Source organism: Ursus americanus, chromosome 15 (assembly GCF_024610735.1).
Source record: "Ursus americanus isolate L20-20 chromosome 15, mUrsAme1.1.p, whole genome shotgun sequence".
Lineage (NCBI taxonomy): Eukaryota > Metazoa > Chordata > Mammalia > Carnivora > Ursidae > Ursus > Ursus americanus.
Window position 1 is genome coordinate 47,304,096 of NC_142141.1, and position 21,664 is coordinate 47,325,759.

Sequence of the window (21,664 nt, forward strand, 5' to 3'; positions counted from 1 at the left end):
AGTATTTTGTTAAGAATTTTCCTGTCTATATCCCTAAGAAATTTTGATCTGTAGCTTTCCTGTGTTTTTTGAATTTTGCTATTGAGGTAAACTGGCAATATAGAATTAATTGAGAAATAGTCTCTTCATTTCTATTTTTGAGAAGAATTTGTGAATAATTACTACCAATTTTCTTTAAATTTTTGAAGGAATTCACCAATGAAGCTATCTGAATTTGGGCTTAATTTGGTATGAGGTTTTTAAAACTATGAATTCAAACCTTGGATTTATTATATGTCTATTCAGATTTTCTATTTCTTATTCTGTTAGTTTCAGAGTTTTTGTCCTAGAAATTTGTTTAATCAAAATTATCTAATTTTTTTTTTAGCATAGAGTTGTTCAGAATATTCCCTTATATTCATTTGATTCCTATAGGTAGTAGTGTCCCCTCTTTCATTCCTGATTTTAGTGGTTTGAATCTTTTCTCATTTTATTTTTGGTCAATGTATTTAAATTATTTTTCAGTTTTGTTTCTCTTTCCAAAAACCAACTTTTGGTTTTGTTGATGGTCTCTGATTTTCTAGCCTCAATTTCATTAGTTTCCTCTCTCAATTATTTTTTTCCTTCTGCTTGCTTTAGCTTGTTCATTTTTCTGTGTCTTAATATGGAAGGTTAGGTTATTGATTTGAGCTGTTTTTTCCTTCTTAATATAATCTCTTACAGCTATAAATTTTCTTTAAACCCTAGTCTGTTTCATCTCATAGGTTTTGGTATATGTGTCTTCATTTTCATTTTTCTTTAAGTATTTTTAAAATTTCCCCTGCTGTATTTTCTTTGACCCATTGGTTATTTGGGATAGTTTTGTTTAGTTTTAACACATCTGTGAATTTCTCGAATTTCTTTCTCTTACTGATTTCTCATTCCATTGTGGTGAGAAAACACACTTTGTATTATCCAATCCTTCTAAATATGTTGAAGCATGTATTACGATATATAATTTATGCTGGGCAATGTTTCCTGTGCTTTAAGAATAATGTATATTCCACTGTTGTTAGGTGGTTGCTAGATATCTGTAGGTATAGGTAGTTTTTAACACTGGCCAAATCTTCTTTCCTTTTGTATGTCCTGTGCAGTTGCTCTATCCATGGTGGATGTGGTGTTCAGAGTTCTTGTGAGGTAGGTACATATATGTAATTGTTATAGATTGTTTATATATTGACCTATTTTCATAACAAAAAAACCCTTATTTCTAGCAAAAAAAGTTTTTGTTTTAAAGGCTAAATTATCTGATACTAGTGTTATCTATAGCTTTCTTATGGTTGTTCTTTTTTATAACCTGTTTTTCTGTCCTTTTATTTTCAATCTGTTTGTATCTTTGAGTCTTAGATGTGTCTTCTGCAGAGGGCGTATAGTTTTTCAATCCAGTCAACTCTGACTTTTAATATTATTGCTTAATTCATTCACACTTGATGTTATTATTGATGTTTGGATTTATATCTACTATTTTATTTTTTCTGTATGTTTCAGTTCCTTTTGTTTTGTCTTAATGCTTTCATTTTTTAATTAAGTGAAGATTTTCTAGTGTATCATCTTAATTATTCAAGTGATATCTCACTATAGTTTTGAGTCATTTACTTAGTGTTTGCTATAGGGCTTATCATATATACCTTAATTTACCAGAATCTACTTCAGATTTATTCCAGTGGGAATAGAAACTTCACATCTCTGTATCCTTATCCCATATTCCCACTTTTAAAAAATATTAGTGTTATGGAAATTATATCTGTATATCTTGACTCAAAACACATTCTTATAATTAAATATTTTGTATAATTTTAAATCTTTTTTTTTTTTAAGCTAAGAAAAGGAAAGGAGAGCAGTTAATTGTTTATAGGGCCTGTTGTATTAACCTTATTTACCACTTCTGGTCCTCTTCATTAGTGCGGTGAATTTGAGTTACCATTTGGTGTTATTTCCTTACTTTCATACAGCTTAGCTTTCACCTTTTTATTTTGTGCTATAATTGTCGAATATATATTATATATTATAGTCCCAACAATGCAGTTGTATACATATTTTTTATATAATTGCTTTTTGAATCAGTTTAAACAAGAAGGAAGAAATATGCTATCTTTTATGATTACATATTACTCTCCCACCAAATCTCTGTGCCTCTGCTCCAGAGATGGGTGTAGGGATAGTGGCATGCTTTTCTTGGAATGACAACCTTGCTTAGTGTGCAAGAGGTTGAGTGGGGGAAGAGCCTCTGGTCTTCTTTCTTGTTTCTCCCAGGGTGGAAATTTCATGCTATGAGTGAGTTGGAATGAGGGCCTTCTTGGCCCCAGTATTCTCAGCCTGTTGCCTACTGGAACTGAATGGAGGAAGAGATTCCGGACCTCTTAGTCATTCTTGTCTAGAATAAAGCCTCTGCTTGAGATGATAGGAAATGACAGTATCCTGCCCCTCTGAGAAAGACTCTGAAGCCCTGGACTAAAAGCCAGGGGAAGATGAAGCCATGTATTCTTGACTTCATAAACCGCCAAAAATAGATCTTCCCTTGTGCTAAACTGGGGAGGCAGGGAGGGAGTAGAGCAGGTCTTGGCTCAAATGACATAGACTCTGGCTTTTCTTACACAGATTTAATAGATATTTTTTTTCACTTAAAGTATGACTTTAGGATATTTTCCAGAGATTATAATTTTTTTATTATTTTTTTTTTACCAGTTATCATTGTTTTTTTTTGCTGGAGTAAGGGTCCACAGAATTCCTCACATGACTATTCTGGCAGCCTACATTGTATTTCTGTAATTAGATTGCCACGTATAAGTTTTATGCTCATTTCATCTTATGTTTCTGTTTTTGCTGTTCAGAAATAGCAGAACCTTTTTGGTTTCTTTTAAATTACCTATATGTAAAATGATAAATTAGGTTCTTAAACATAACATTTGTTCAGGAAAAAAAGGGGGGGTGGAAATGGCTATTCATACAGATTGTAAGTAGTATTATGGGGCTCAGAATTTTTTCTTCAATGTAACAGAAAATAAATTTCCTAAGTTCAAACAAATTCTAGTAAATATATTCTGTTGTAGTAAAAGTAAGTAGGTCCTTAATAAGTTTTTTCCTTTTTTTACACATTAAATCTGCAATTTTTTATGAAAGTGATTATAAAATAAAATTACATGTGAAAATTCTTTTAAACCAAAACCAACATAATTATATTGTATTTTGTATTGACATTTGATGTTTCACTTTAAACTTGATTTCTACCTTAAAAGATATATAGAGTAATGAATACTAACGTACAGTTTTCCTTTTATAAAACAAACAAGGGCACACTAGAATCGGTGAATGAATAGCAGAGCTTTTCCAAAACCCACTACATTTATTTAGGGCAGTTGTGTAACATGAAGACTTTTCTTCTTCTTGTAGATTTGAAAAAATCAGTTAGAACTAGAAAAAAGTGAAGTGCTAAAAACTTAGCACTCTGATACAGAGTATAATGTGAATTTGTAACTTACTGCTTTTGTGTTATGCTTTCAAAATAACATACACACTTGTTTGTTAAATCCCTTATTTTGTGGAATTTCACGGTTTTACTCCATTTGAATTTACATTTTTAACATGTTAGCCCATTATGGTAAAAAATGCATTGTTTTCATGTAAGTTGATGACATTTCAAATGACATGTCCCTTTTTAAAAGTTGTATATTATTGCATGTTTGTCATATTTTAAGAGATTACCATTCTCCAAAATCTCTACAAGTTCTAGGAGCTGTGTCTTGAACAACAGCAAAATTTCTCTTACATGTCAGGTATCTACTTTAGCAACATGTGGGGAAGGATAGCAGAGAGAAATGTTGCTCTTTATCTGTACTAGTTCAGTTATTTGGGCATAACAGTATCAAAGTAGAAGTGTCAAGTCTGAGGAAGAGCCATTTTTCTTAGGGCTGAACCAGACATTGTCAATATGGCTGTACTTTAAGAAAATATATTTTCCTTGAAATTTACTAAGGCAGGTGTCTGTAACCATGGGATACAATAATAAATCAGACTGGAGCAAAGCAAATGTTAGACAAAGTAGACTGTTACCATTGACCTTACATAATGTAATGGCTGTTCTCCTAAAGGGTCGTGAGGCCCATAGCCATACAATCTGCTGAGAGACCCTGCACTAGGACCTTGTTGTCCCTCCTCTGTAGCTCTTTTCTACTCCTAGCAATTTCTGGCTGCTACTCAGTATTTCACATTCTCACTTTTCACTGGGCATCTCTGTGGCTGTGTTCTATTAATGATGTCCTTGCAGTACAATTTTCAGACTCTCCAGAAGCTACATTTCTTCCCAGATGATCACAACTAAGGCCTTTTATACCATTTAATCCATTCCCCAAAGTATCTCATTTTATCTGGAACTGGACAAATTCTTTCTAATAACTTTAAGCTGAATGGGGACAAAGGAAATTAATGGGGAAAATAATAGGATATATTAAATTATACTGTGGCTTGGCATTTGTATAATTTTCCATGGGCTGAATGAATACATGTATTTTTCATTAAATAATATTTCTGAAATAAAACTACGATCTTTTGAATTTCATAGTTGTTTATGTTCTCCTATATAAAAGTTTTGTTATTCTTGTTACTAATTTTCTAGCAAAAGATTAAGTAGGTAGAGCTCAGATTATGGATTTGGTTTGTGCGTGACAGTATTCGTTTCTCAATATATCTTAAAGTGAAATAGGCATATCAAAAGATTAGAAGGACTCATAATTAAACATGTAAGATAAAATATATAATATTCACTGGTAAAGGAAGATACGTAGTACCTGCTGCTTTTTATAAAAATCAGAGGAAAGCAGCTGGGAAATAAAAGAAACAGATTTAGTAAAACCTTAGAATGACTCTAAAATTTTACTATGAGATGCTTCTGTCTTCATGTGTCTTGGAAAAAAGCAAAAGTGTAGTCTTAACTGTACCTTATTTCATAAAGAATGTATTACTAGAAATCTCTCTAAATGATTCTACTATCTGAATTAAATTTCAAGTAAAGTGTTGCTTCTACTGAAGATGGGCTGTATTAACAGTACCTTAAAGTTCTATATTAAATGCACACAGAATCCACTCCCCTACTACTTGGAACAACTCTATGGATCTTTGAAAATTCTTCTTGTGTGGAAAAGGATAATATGAATATAGCAAGATTATGTTGCTATGACAACTATGGCTTCTCTATTTCTAGTCTTTCTTGCATTTAAACTTTCAGCCTTCAGGTTGTATTGCCATTTTCCCCCCTTAATCTATCTGATACATATGTGAAAGTGCTGACGAAAGTATAACAAGGAAAAAATATTCATAGCATTTTTTGAAATATTATCCCTCAATAAAAAGAAACTTTAAAAAAATGCTGACGCCAACGGACCAAATACTTTATTTCCAATAATATCACAAATACATATGTGTATATAAGGAATATTATTAAGAGTATACTCTTTTGTTAAAATATTGAGTCTTAGAAAAAAGCAAAGACAGCAGCAAAATTAAATACAAAATTTCTGTTGTAAATACATTTTACCAAATAATACAGGAAAGGTTTTGTTGGATCCAACAAATAGATTATCTCATCTTGCTTAAAAAAATTAATATACATTTATTATATGTATAATATACATATATACATGAACATATATCAATGTATACATATTATGTAATTGACCTAAATATCTTATTTGTGGAATTTATATATATATATATATATATACACACATGCATCAATTTTAAAGTATAAGTTGTGTTGCTAGTACTTTATATAAAGTGTCATATATAATCTCTACAATAATGTATTGGAGTGAAACTATTCAAATTTTTTAGACAAGGAGTTTAAATTTAAGTAATTTATATAATTTAAACATGATTAAATAATTGTTAGGTAATAGAAGATCACATTTTGAATCTATTATATGTATTTTGTAATTATTCCAAAATAATACATTTGAAGCTTGGGTTAATACTTCTGTCATTAATCTTTTTAGAGACTTCCTGATAGCTTTTCATATAGACATTTCTTCAGATTGATTTTGAATAACTTAAAGAACAAAAATCTTTGTCAACTGAAGCCCAAGCTCGTTCTTGAGTAATACAATCATTTTTCAAGTAAACTATAAATAGGTAATATTTTCAGTCATGGGTACTTTAAATCCACTGATATTTAATCCATTGATTTCTTTATAGGGATAGATGGGTCAATTTCAATTTCTTTAGTAGTTCTAAAAATATTTGTTCCTTGACATGACTGGTAAAAAGAACAGTGCTTCTATCCTAAAATGTGTGTGTGTGTGTGTGTGTGTGTGTGTGTGTGTTTACCTTAGTAGAAGACTACTGTAGAAGTATACATTGTGTTTCCAGGATATTTTAGGACCAAAAACTAGAATTCAAAAGTATATTCCAATATGGATTAATTATCTGTATTTTAAGTATCAGAGTTTTCCATATAAATTTATTTTTTCTCCCCGTGCTTCCTAAGGATCTGTGTGTATATGTGTAGGTTCATGTATGTGCATACACACAGACATACATAAATACATATTGCAGGAAAATCATGTAAATTTTAAGGCATTCTAACTGATAACCCAGTATCATTAAAATCTCTCATGAAAACTCACATACACTGTGCATGTTTCATCAGGAAGGAAGAATGAGGCACTAAAGTAAAAATACTACCATTATTAGAGCTATACATATACTATGTGGCTACTTCATATCACATAGGATTGTATTATGTTGCGTTAGCTGTGATAAGTAGCTATATCACCTTTGACAAGTGAAGATAATGGAATTCAGGAAAGATAACTAATTTCACCAAGGGCACATAATATGTACATTGCAGATCCAGCAGTTTAGACACTGATGTAACTGAGACAAAGTCCATATTCCCCCATAAACTGAGTTGAATTCTTAAATGAGGCAAGAATAGTCAACAAGGCATAATCTATCATAATTATAAATTAAACTGTTTTTGTTAAAGTGATAACAGTGTCTGGTCTTCATAAAACATGTGCAGCCTTTGCTCTATTGAGAAATTTACATGTTTCTGTCATTGAAAGGGCATAACAATGCTATGTTGTACCTATTCATTGTATCTCCCTTAATAGTTTAGGAAACTCTGGCTTACAGTGGTTAACTTAAATAGGTCACACGCATAGTAAGTGATGATGATGGGTGTGGATCCAGACAATCTGACTCCAGAACATGTTCTATTAATGGCAATAAATATTGTTGGGTTTTGAAATAAGAGTGCCTAACTTCTTAGCTATAAGCTCTGCCTCTGAACTTCTGTATGATTTTGGATAAATTACTATATTAAGGTCCTCTAGAGAAACAGAACCAATAGAATGTTTATGTAGTAGAAAAGAAAGAAGTTTAATTTAAATAAATGGCTCACATGCAAATCTGAAGAAGGCTAGCAGCTTAAAAGCTCAAGAAAAATTTGTAGTTGGAATCCAAAGCCAGTCTGCTGTAGAAGCAAGAAGAACTAATGTTGCAGGTGAAGTTGAGAGTCTGCCAGGGAATTCTCTCTTGTCTGGGTAACGGCAGTCTTTTGTTCTATTTAGGCCTTCAACTGATTGGGTAAGGCAAACCCACGTTATAGAGGGCAATTTCTTACTCAAAATCCGTTAATTTAAATGTATACCTCATTAAAAAACATCATAGAAACATCCAAAAAAAAATATCTAACAAAGTGTCTGCACCATGGTCTAGACAAGTAGACACATAAAATTAATCATCACAGTTACTTACTTTGTTTATACCTCTTTTCTTACCTATTATTACTAAGATACCATTTTTTAAATGAAATAAAATTCACATAATATAAATTAACCATTTCAGGTTAGCAATTCAGTTGCATGTAATATATTTCAGTGCTATACAATCATCACCTCTGTCAAGTTCCAAAACATTTTCATCACCCCACAAAGTATGTGTACCCATTAGGCAGTTAATCACCATGCCCTGGCAACCATCTGTCTCCTTTCTGTCTCTATGATTTTCTGTCTTCCAAATATTTCATAGAAGTGGAATCATACAATATGTGACATTGTGTGTCTTCTTTCACTTTATATATTGTTTTTGAAGTTCATTCACATTTTAACATTGCAGCATACATGAGCATTTCATTTTTACAGCTAAGTATTATTTACAGTGCACATGTATGTCACAATTTGTTTTTCCATTCATTTGTTGACAAGCATTTGATTTTTTTTCTACCTACTGGCTATAGTGACTAGCGCTACTGGGAACATCCACATACAAGTATTTCTTTTAGCACCTGTTTACAACTTCTTGCTCTATACCTATTAGTAAAATTGCAGAGTCATATGATAATTCTGTGTTTCACTTTTTGAGCAATGGCCAAACTGTTTTTCTAATGGCTGTACCATTTTAGCAATGCACAAGTGTCTTGATTTCTCCACATCATCCCCAACATTTATTTTCCATTTGTCTGATGTAGACAGAATAATGTCCCTCACCAAAGATGTCCATCTCCTAATTCCTGAAACCTGTACATGTCACCTTACATGGCAAAAGACTTCCAAATGTATTTAAGTTAAGGAAATTGAGATGGGAAAATTATCCTGGATAATTAGGTGAGCCCAATGTAACCACAAAGGTCATTTAAAAAGTCAGAGAAGAAATGTGAAGACAAAAGCAGAGTGTCAGAGTCAGAGAAAGAATGAATATTAATTACTGACAAAGTAGATTTCAGGACAAGCAAGATAGTCAGGAACAAAGAAAAGCATTACATAATGATAATGGGGTAAATTAACCCAGAAGAAATAACAATAATATATACACACCTCACAAGAGAGTTTCAAAATACATGAGGTAAAAACCGATAAAAGTGAAAGGAGAAATAGAGAAATATATGATAGTCATTGGAATATTCATTACCACTCTGTTAGAAATTGATAAATCAATAAATAAGAAAATCAATAAGGGTACAAATGGCTAACATTCTTAATTAACTTGATCTAATTGAAATGTATCGAATACTCCAACAACAGCAGAACACACATTCTTTTTAAACTCAAAAAAAACACATTCTAGACTAAATACCTTAACAAATTTAAAAGAATAAATACCATGCAAAGTATGTTCTCAGACTACATTTGAATTGAACTAGAGATTAGCAAAAGAAAAATAGCTGGAAAAAATCCCCAAATATCTGTAAATTGAACAATGTATATAAAAATAACTCATGGATAGATGATGTCCAAAGAGACATTAAATGAATTTATGACTAAATGAAAATAACAATTTTTCAAAATTTGTGGATGGTATCATTGGATGCCAGTATTAGGAAAAAAATGAAAGATCTAAAATCATTCAACCTTAGGAAACTAAGGAAAATTAAATTGATCCTAAAGCAAACAGAAGAATAGTAATAACAAAAACTGGAGCAGAAATCAATGAAATTGAGAACAGGAAGACAGTAGAGATAAAAACAACAAACTGACTATTTAAATGATTAATAAAATTAATATTGTTGCGAACCAGGATAACCAAGAAAAGGATGAGAGAGGGATTACTGACGTCAGTGAAGGGGGGTTATTCGTATGGATTCCCTGAACGTTAAGATGATAATAAAAGAATTCCATGAGCAAATCTGTGCTCACAAATTTGATAATTTAAATGAAATGATCAATTCATGAAAAATGCAAACTACTCATATTTCCACAAGGAAAAATAGATAACGTGAGTAACTATCTATTAAATAAATACATAATTAAAAACCTTACAAATAGAAAAAGTACCTGACACAAAGGGTCCCACTGGTGAATTCTCTGAAACAGTTAAAGTATAAATAATATCAATCTTCAGCAATTTTCTTCAGAAAATAGAAGCAGATGGAATACTTTCAAACTCATTCCATGAGGCCAGCATTATTCTAATACAAAATCAAAGGAAACCACTACCAAAAAAGAAAATCACAGACCTGTATCTAATGAACATAGATATAATATCCTCAAAATGTTTTTGCAAATCAAATCCAACAATATAAAAAATAATTAGCCACTGTGACCAAATGTCACTAAATCCAGGAATGAGAAGCTATTTTAATATTAGAAAATCAATCAATTAAATTCAACATACTAACATGAAAAGTCAAAAAATTACACGATCATAAATATTGATGCCAAAAAATACTAGACAAAATCTGACGCCCGTTCATGATAGGAACTTTCCACAAACCAATACTAGAGGAGACGTCCTCAACTTAGTATAGTCTATCTACAAAACTTATAGGAGGCATCACATTTAATGGTCAGAGAATGGATGCCTAAGATCAAAAGCAAGTCAGGAGTATCCCTCACTACACCTATACTGTACTGGAAGTAGGAGCTGGTATAGAGCAGCAAGGGGAACAACAAAGCATTCAAATTGGAAAGGAAGCAACAAAGCAGTTTTCATCCCCAGATGACATGATTATTGTGTCTTTATGTTATAATTCCCCAAATTGTTCACTTTTATATGAACTTCCTCTTTTTCATATGTTTATTCCTGTGTATTTATTTAAAGTCATCAATGGATGTCACCGATCGAAATATGATTTCTGACACTTGGCAAATATAGGGTATCTGCTCCTCTTTGTAAGTTCCTTTTTTAAACTATAATTGATTAGGTTATTCCAGAAACTCCTGCTGATCAGTGTGTGGATTTCTCTTGTCAAATGACTTCTTATGGAGTAGTATTTTCCTCCACCTTATGGAATAATACATAGGTGCTATAGGAGGCAGGTGCATAATGGGAGGAACATTCTGTTTTGTGGTGGTAGCAAAGAGTGATTTCTACTTTCTAAAGCAATGAATTAGCAATATTTGTACAAAAGTTGTATACAAATTATTCTATACAGTTTTTAAAACAAGTCTTTGATCCTGCCAAAACTTGAATACAACTACCACCCTTCCCCAAACTAAAGACTAGAGCCGGGCATTTATTGTACTTAATTAGATAATCTGTGAAAAGCTATGAACACAGAAATTGGTCTATATCTATTTCCATTTCTTCCTCTAGATTAAGATTTCTCAGCAGTTTTTTTGTAAATGTAAACTTGGGAGTATAATTTCTTTCATTTTTCTCCCCATTTAAAAAAATATGAAAAAAATTATGACGCTTCTCTAAAAATGTTGGAAATTCAGGGGTCAACAAATAACTCTACCATTTACTATACCTAAATACTGAATGACTAAAAACAACACAGAAGACCATTAGGTATCAGTCAGTAATAATAACTATCAGATGCCAGGTACTTTCTGAGCATTTGATGTTTATTAGATCATTTAAATTTTACAGAAACTGGAAGAAGGACATCATAGGGTCATTTTCATTTTAAATTTTAGGAAACTGAAAAACAATGTGTTTAAGAAACTAGCCTGAAATCACACAGCTATCCCATACAGGAGCTAGGAATAACACTCTGGTAATATGTCTTTAGAGATTTAATTTTATATCTGCTAAATCTTTGGCTGGAGATTTGGGAAGCCCACGTAGGTATTGTCAAATAGGCATTTGGATGCTCCGCCAATCTTCAGACCTGGGTGGGGCACTCTGTTTCAGCATGTGATAGCAGCTAGAATATACCTTTTCTGTAGGCTGGCCAATTCTGAAACGAAAACAGAATATGCTGAATTAAGTGTTCCTTGGTTGCTTCTACCAATCTTACTAATCAAATAAAGTCACCTCTGTCTAGGAAAGAACCAGTTAGACCAAGTGTGTTTCCGGAAAACAAATTTCCCCGTAAGGAAATATGAGAAGTTTGGGATGAATGCCCCTTCAACTGATAACAAGCATACCTTATAACTTATGATTGTATTTCATTTGTGATTTTTACCATGCTACACAACAAAATATTCATTTTATAGAGTTGGGCTTATGAGGGAAGAGGAGAGGCCGACTTTACATGGCAACGATATGTAGTTCATCAATTTAAAGTTCTGTATTGGCAAAAAAATATGACGACATGTGTGCATAAAAATGAACCAACACAGCACTCATAGATGTTAAAACAGGAAAAAGTGGGAGAAATGAATCATAACTCGACACACAGGATGAATATGCTGAACTAAAAAAATAGCGATTCACAAAGAAAATGGCAATTTTATTTCAAAAAAATCACAGTTCGTATAAATATATGTATTTTTAACTTTACTGGTTTTGTACACATTTCTTTTGAAAATATCCATAGCAATAAAGAATAAAAACTAAAAATGAAACTCATACCACATTTTCTTTCAGAAAATATTTAATTGATATCATAAAACTAAACAGTGATGACAAATGATTTAACCTTTTTACTCATACATGGAACTCTGTGAATAACTCAGATAGGAATAAGCTCATTTCAGCTTTACTTGAAAGTTCATTTAAGGTCTAGTCGTATTTAAAATTGTGTTAGTTATCTAATACTTGTTCTTACTAACGATAACTTCAGTTGTTTCTGAGTGATTCTCTAGTTTTGCCATGATATATCTGATACACAAGTTATTTCAGGTGACTTTTAATGATTTATGAAACAAGTTTTGTTTTATTTTATCCCTGTTGAAAGACTATTTCGAAAGGGGGTGTATTGGTTTCCTGGGGCTGCTGTAACAAAGTACCACAGACTGGATGTCTTAGGACAACAGAAATTTATTGTCTCAGTTCTAGAGACCAGATGTCTGTGCTGAAGGTGTCGGCAACTTGCTTCCTTCTGAGGGCTGTAATGGCGAATCTGTTTCGTGACTCTCTACTAGGTTCTGGTGGTTTGTCGTTAAGCTTTGACATTGCTTGGCTTGTAGATGCATTACCCTGATCTCTGTGTTTATTTTCATTTGGTGTTCTCCCTCTGTGACTGTGCTCAATTTCTCCTTCTTAGAAGGACACCAGTCATACTGGCTTAAGAACCTTTCCTACTCCAATGCAACCTCGTCTTAACCAATTCTATCAGTAATAACCCCACTTTAAAATAAGGTCAAAGTCTGAGGCACTGGTGGGTAGGACTTTATTATGAGCTAAATTGTGTCCCCCCCAATTCATATGTTGAGTCATAATGTTAACCCACAACCTCAGAATGTGACTATATTTGGAGTTAGGGTCTTTAAAACAGTAATTAAGTTAAAATGAGGTTATAGGGTGAACCCTAATACAATATGATCATTATCCTTCTAAGAAGAGTAGGTTAAGTCACAGACATGCACAGAGAAAAGACTGTGTGAAGTCACAAGATAAAGGTAGACAAATTCAAGCCAAGGAGAATGGTTTCAAAAGAAACCAACCCTGACAAATACTTTGTTCTCATATCGAGTCTCCAGAATTGTTAGAAAACAAATTTCTGGTTTTTAAGTTACTCAGTCTATGGTACTAACTAGCAAATTAACACAGACTTAGCAAAGCAATATAGACTTCAACATTTGGATTTTTGGTGGATACAGTTCAACCCATAAGAGGGAGTTAGCTTCTCTCATGTTTTCTTTCTGATTTTTATTCAATATTATTACTATATATATGTTATATATATATGTATTTATATTTGGTTATATATTTATATTTACCTTTAGTTATGGTCAGTACTAATTTCATGTTTAAAACAATTCACCTGTGGCATTTTAATTGTTGAAAAGGCAGATTATCTTAGCTGAGCAGTATCATAGTTATATGTAAAAACTGAAGGATGTTTAAATTAGCAATTCCTTATTGCAAATTGATTCCTAAAGCAAACATAGATACAGTTATTGTGATTTAGAAGTACATTTAAGTTCAGTATAAGGAAAGACCCTCCAAGAGTTGAATAGTCATTACCCCACTGTAGCTTATAGAAGTAAACTTGAAATATTAAGAGATCATTGAATATTCATTGACAAAGATTGTCAAAGAATTTGACTGAGTTTTCGCGGAAATTAAATTGGATTGCCTCCATTCGTTGTCCAAGTCAAAGATTTTAGCCTTTTGTCTTAAAATACATGAAAAAATGTGCATTTTAATTTTTATATTTGCATTTATTTTATATTTATATATTCTGATAATCACTACTGATATATCCATTTCTCTACATATATGACAGTAATATTATATCATTCAATACACATATAGACACAGCCCTATGTTTACACAAAAATGTGCATACCTTCATGAGCAATAGAAGGATTTTTTTTTTTTTTTGGAATCGCTATGTTTATTACAACAGCTACATAAGACACATACAGGTGCTCAAATCAGTTACGCACCAAGCTGCCTTGGACTGGATTCCTGCCTAGAAGACATATAGGGCATTAAAAAAATTGTTATTAAATAAGTTTCAGGTGTACAACATTATAATTCAACATCTGTGGATATTAGAAAGTGATCACCCCCAAAAGTCTAGTTAACCACTGAAATCGTAATATATATATTTTTAAAGATTTTATTTATTTATTTGACAGAGATAGAGACAGCCAGCGAGAGAGGGAACACAAGCAGGGGGAATGGGAGAGGAAGAAGCAGGCTCCTAGCGGAGGAGCCTGATGTGGGGCTCGATCCCATAACGCTGGGATCATGCCCTGAGCCGAAGGCAGACGCTTAACTGCTGTGCCACCCAGGCACCCCTGAAATCCTAATATTTTAATGACAATAAGATGCTTACTGATTTCATAATTTGTAACATCCATATTTATTTTTTTGTTTTATCCGCATATTTTAAATAGACTTGACTTTCAGATACCAACTACATTTGGCCTACAATAGCTTGGAAAACACTGGTTCTCAAACTTGGTTTCTCATGAGGATCACTTGTGGAGTTTTAAAAAAATTGATGACTGGGTCTTATTTCCAAGGATTCTTTTTTTTTTTTTTTTTAAGATTTTATTTATTTATTTGACAGAGATAGAGACAGCCAGCGAGAGAGGGAACACAAGCAGGGGGAGTGGGAGAGGAAGAAGCAGGCTCATAGCGGAAGAGCCTGATGTGGGGCTCGATCCCAGAACGCCAGGATCACGCCCTGAGCTAAAGGCAGACGCTTAACCGCTGTGCCACCCAGGCGCCCCTATTTCCAAGGATTCTGATTAATTAGTGTGTAGTGAAGCCAGGCATAGAATTTTTAAAATATCTCTGAAGGATTCTAAATTGTGGCAGTGTTTATGAACCACAGGGATGCTTATGAAACTTAAGGGTTGCTTTTGATGAAAATAATGTAGAGGAGGAAGGAAGCTAAACATACCTAGGGGAGGAAGTGAGAACACTTGATTCAGGAGAAAACAGCTTCACAGTTCTTAGCACTAATATCTTTTCAATATTTTAATTGTGAAATGACCAATAAAAAGTGAAGAATTTGACTATACATATATGAGAAAATAAATATGAGAAAATAATTTTTAGTGACTGCTATTTCTTCTGTGTTTAATTTTTATCTGTGTCTATATTAGTGTATTTTTTCCTATAGGGAATTATTTTTATGTGTAAGAGGAAGAAGTTACTTCAATTCTAATGGAAAACTTTCAGATGGCCAAAATTATATCCTTTCTATATTTGATTTTTCCCAGTGACTCCCCCCACAGTGTGAATTTCCACTCACCTAAGCACCAATTACTTAAACTTTAGAATTCCTAACTGTAAGATGAACGAAGTATTTTCAACAGCTTTGTTCAGATCTCACAGATGGCCTTTTGTGCTTTTTTCTGAGTTCTTTATAATTATGTGTGACACTCTTCTTTGAGAATTGGTGTGAATGTACTAAAACATTATATTTCAACTTTAATTCAAACATGTTCAACATGGTTTGCCTTAAAATCTGCAGTCATATCCTGTTTATGTAGCTGTGCAGCTAAGACTAATTTTTTTTACATTGTTTTATGCCTACTGCTGAAACATTTTTATAAAAATATTTTTATAGACTGGCAAAAAAAAAAAAAACCAATACCAGGACAAGACAGTTGTCTCATATAGGATAATGATTTTCTAAGTATCTACTCCAGAGTTTTAAGAATCATCAAGGCCAAAGAATGATAGAAAGGTATAATTTTGGTGTGTGTGTGTGCGTGCACACACAGTGTGCTTTTTATTTAAACAACTGGTTATAACTTATCCTTTGGATTAATATAGGTGACATAAAATGAGGTCCACTATTTCTAAAGATGTGTGTTCTTTGGGGATTAAAATATAGATGAGTAGGCTGCTTTACACTTATCTGCATTTTTTAAATATAAATACATTTTTCTAAAGTTTAATAATAAAAATGAACATTCTGAAAATTAACATTTATTATACGTGTTTAGCATTCAAAGTGACTTTATATATCTTCATTTAATTCTCACAAAAATTCAGTATTTTAGGTAATGTTACAAGTTAATAAATGTCAAAAGTGAGTCATAAAGAAATGAGAAACTTTGTAGAAAGTCATAGAAGAGTAAGTGAAAACCTGAGATTTGAACCTTACTAGCCTATTATACAAACTGACAGTCTGATCCCCTATACTGGTCAAATGGAGACAATTGTGAGAGAAACTTTGAAGTACTGAACAAAAACTTTACCAAAAGGAATTCCGCTTTCAGTAATGGTGGAGTAAGTGCAGGCGAGTGCTTCAGTTGAGAACTAGAACAAACTAGAAAAATATTAAATAGAAAAAAAACAAATCTTTCTGAAGTCATTGATGAGTGTGGCAAAATTGTAGCCCCCAAGATGCTTTCACATCCTGGTCCCTGGGATTGTCCGCATGAGGAGATATCATACCTATGCATTTGTTTAGGTAAAACAGACATAATTAGGACGTAATTAAGGTTACTAAACATTGACTTTAAAATAGGGGGATTGTCTAGCTGTACAATTTCATCATATGAGCCCTAATGTTAGCCCTTCTGCAGAAGCAGAAGACAGATTTGAAACACAAAGACAATTCATCGTGCCTTTGCTGGCTTGAAGCCCAGGGGACCATGTGAAAGGTAGGAGAAGAAAATGACGTCTATCAATAACCACTGAGTTTGCAAAGGATCCTGAGACTGAGAACCAGAGCCCTTGACAACACTTTGATTTTGAGTTTATGAGACTCGTGCTGTCTCCCAACTTCTGACTCACAGAAACTGTGAAAGAATAAGTCTGTATTTTTAAGGTGCTAAGTGTGTGATGAACTGTTGCAACAGTGATAGAACATTAATACAGAGAGCTAACATAGTGATGAGAAACTGCTTGTCTAAATTTTAGAGAAGCAGTCCACTATCCCAGTATGCTTTTATCTTGACCATACTTTTTAAAAGATTTATTTATTTTAGTGGGGCAAGGGCTAAAGGATAGAAAGAGAGTCTTCAGCAGACTCCCTGCTGAGTGAGGAGCCCAATGCGGGGCTTGATCCCATGACCCTGAGATCAGGACCTGAGCTGAAATCAAGAGTCAAACACTTAACAGACTGAGCCACACAGGCTCCGCTACCTTGGGCACATTTACTAATCTAGAAGAGACTGAGACGAAGCAATGCAGTAACACCTACATCCTAAGGAAAGTATAAGTAGAGCCTGGATCCTACCATGATTGAGGGACTCCAGTAAAAATATAAATTTTGGTTGGTGGGCCTGAGAAACTATACCTTAGGTTTAAGACTGGAATAAGTAAAAGAGTCATCATGTGAATTCTACTATAGCTTTCTTTAATCAATATTTGAGTGTACCAAGGAATCTCATTCTCTAAAATTGGGTTAAGTCAGTAGATCTTAACTGTTGGCAGTTTTTTGTTTTTTGTTTTTTTTCCCAAGGGACATTTGGCAATGTCTGGAGATATTATGGTTGTCACAACTAGGGGAAGGGGATGATATTGCTTTCTAATGAGCAGAGACTAGGGAGACTATCCAGTCTCCTACAGTACAGGAAATAGCCTCCCACAACAAATATTTATCTGTCCCCAAATGCTAATAATCCTGCAGTCCATAAACCCTGTTTTAAGTTGATCCCAGATAGCTGCTGCCTGCAGATGCCCAGGAGAAGCAAACACAAAACTTCTCTGGAATAATTTAATGTTATGCTAGTCCTCAAGATATTACTACAAACAGTTTTATGAATAAAATATCCAGCCTGAGGTAAAAATTAATAAAGCAGTTGAGAAGATAAGACAATATGAATGACAACATAAGGAAATATGACAATCAAAAGAGACCAAGAGAATTTCTTGATGAATAGAATCATCTAGACTTTATCTACCTTACTGTACTCAAAAGATAAAAGGTTGAAAACTTTGGCAGAGAACTAGAAAATATAACAAAGTCGCATAGCAGAATTGCCAAATAGAATAATAAAAGTATTAAATAGAATTACTAGCACTAAAAAAAAGTGCAATGACTAAAATTAAGAATCCAGTCAGTGGGATTATAAGTAGGGTGGAGAAGATAAAGAGAGAATTAATGGTGAGGAAGTTCTGTATCAAAGAAGCACGAGGTAAAAAGAAAAAATTCACAATAGATAAAAACTATATTGAAAGTAGGAGTAAAGGACCTTACATATTTATTTGGAATCTCATAAGGAGAAAACAAATGGGGCAGTAACTGTATGAAGAGATCATGACTGAGATTTATTAGATATGAATGAAACAGTAATCTAGAGATTCAAAAACTTCAATTTTTCAACAGGACAAGTTCAAGGAAATTCATAACTATACAACTACTACTTGCAGTATAAAAAATGCAGAAAACAAAAGTAAAAGATACTAAAAAACTGCATAAGAAAAATGATACGCTCCATTCAGATGAACCGTTGAGAAATGACTTCCAACAAGAAACAAAAGAAACCATAAGACCATTGAACATCTTCAGTGTGACGAAATGAAAAAAACCCAACCACCTAAAATTCTCTACCTATCTAAAATACCCTCTAAGGATAAAAGCAAAATAAATGCATTTTCAGACAAAACAAAAAGGAATTTATTACTAGGGGACACAAAGTTAAATAATCATAAAGTCAGATAAACATTATATTACTGTTTTAAAGGAACGCTAGATTCCAAAGATACTCAAAGCAGTGACGAGGCATTAAATGGTAAATATGTGGGTAAATCTAAATGAATACTGACTGGATAAATAATGTCATATAAATAATATACACAGAAAATAATATATAAGTTATGGATGCAGTAAATAGTGTTTTAATTTTGCTATCTTGTCTGGCAGAATGAGTTATAGTCCCAAATGAACTAACTTGCACTACCTTCTTTTTTAGCTAATAATAAATGATAAATAGGACTTAAAATCTGAAGCTTCCAAATCTTTCAAAAATATTTAATCAAGAAAAATATGTACAAAAACAGACTGATCAACAGTCAAATAATATAAGGAATTGATGTTCTCCTTAATGTTTTGTGTAATTTTACTTAGTACTGAATGGAAACATTTATGAAAGACCTGTTCAAGATCTGTTCATTTAGTTTTCTATTTTGGAAGTTTCATCTTATTTCTTAGTAACACCTCTGATAATGATGCAAATGGAAAACTGCTGTTCCTAATCCGTCTTATAAACAAGAGACATGTTCTTAGATGCAGAACGGTGATAACCTCTCCCATTTATTCATTTCATTTTATTGTAATAATTAGTTAAATAATACCCAAAAAATACTTTGAGAATGCTAAAGAAATGTCTATTCTCATAATGTTATTTATTTTTAATTTAATAAGACTTTATAAAATAAGACAATGAATAAACATTCGTGGAATTTTTATATGAATGCATAGTCTATTGCTTCAGCAATCACTATAGGTCCTGTTTGTTATGCTTCTAGAATGAAGGTCTGAAATTCTTTGTTGTTCTGGGAGGGAGTGTGTCCTCAATCTCTCCAAGAATCTGTTCAATTGTATTGAAATAAGCTTTGGAGTGTTCTCTGTTGTACGTTCAGATATCACTACACATCTAATAATGGCCGAAACACAAAAGCACTGAGACCACCAAATGCTGGTGACCATGTGGAGCAGCGGGAACTCTGAGTCACTGCTGGTGGGATTGTAAAATGGCACGGACGGTTTGCAAGACAGTTTGCAGTTTACAAAATGAAACATAATCTTACCATAAGATCTAGCAGTGGGGCTCCTTGTTATTTGCCCAAATGAGTTGAAAACATAGATCCACACAAAAACGTGCATATGGATGTTTACAGCAGCTTTATTCATAACTGCCATAACCTGGAAGTAACCAGGATGTCCTTTAATAGGTGAATGAATACATAGACTGTGGTATGTCCAGAAAATGGAGTAATATTTTATAACTAAAAAAAAAAAAAATGCTATCAAGTCATGAAGGCATCGAGGAACTTTAAGTGTATGTTATTAAGTGAAAGCAGCTGATCTGAAAAAAACAACATGCTATATAACTGCAAGTATATGTCATTCTGGAAAAAGCAAAACTATGAAGATTGTAAAAGCAATAGTAGTTGCCAGGGTTGAGCCAGGAAGGAGTGCTTAATAGGCCAAGCACAGAGGATGTTTAGGGAAATGAAACTATTCTATATTATGCTCTAAGGGCAGGTACATGTCATTTACATTTGTCAACACCCAGAGAATACACACCACTGAGGGTGAGCCTTACTGAAAGATCTGGGGTGATGTATAGACTTCGGGTGACAATGTTGTGTGAGTGCAACTTTCTGTATGCTCAATTTTACTGCGAACCTAAAACTGCTCTAAAAAATTAAAGTCTACTGAAAAAAGTGAAAACAAATCATTTCTAAAATGACCACATGTTATATATCTTTATGCTTTAAAAGAGAATCAGAATTTGGGGCGCTTGGGTGGTTCAGTCGGTTAAGCATATGACTTTTCATTTCGGCTCAGGTCATGATCTCAGGGTTGTGAGATCGAGCCCATGTCAGGCTCTGCACTGGGCAGTCTCCTCTGTCCCTTCCCCCCACCTTTCTAGGAAAGAGAGAGAAAAAAATCAAAATCTGTGGACCTTTATGTTTTGTTTCTGCTATCCATCTCATGACCCTAAAAGAATATACATCTTTCAATGTCCTATTCTTTGGAAACAGGAATTAGAAACTTTGCATATCACTTCAGAAAATAGATCAGTGCCAAGGATAAAACAGAATGAGCTACCTTAATTTTAGTGCTGTAGTAAACAGTTTTCAGCTTCCTGTCCCACAGTAAAAAATGTAATTCATCCGTTCCTCATGGAATCAACAGCCAATAGTGTAAGTTTGGATAGCACTTTACAGTTGACAGAGCATGTTCACGTATTATTTATTTATTTATTTATTATTTATTTATTTATTTATTTATTTATTTATTTATTTATTTTACCATAAGCTGCTAAATTAGAGGGTGCAAGCCGTAGACCTATTAGGGAGGTGAGAAAATTGAATCTCAGAAAGAGTTCATATGTGATGTCATACAACTCTGAATTATGTTCAAATCTGGAATTTCTTTTCTGTCTTACTATTGCATTTCATAGAAACAATCAAAAAAGTGATATATGTCTCATAAAAATGGCCTTAAAGATCACAGAATCCTAACAGGCTAAAATTAAGTTGGTAGTATTTTATATTACTGAGAAGGCGGTGAGCTGAGTCTTCTCATAGCATCCTGATGAAATTAAAATTGGTAAAATTCTATCAAAATAATTTGAAAATATCTATAGAAAAATTTTTTAAGTTCAAAGTCATTAATACAGTAATAAGATTTTTTTTTTTTTGTAGCATTATCACAGCTGAATTCATGATA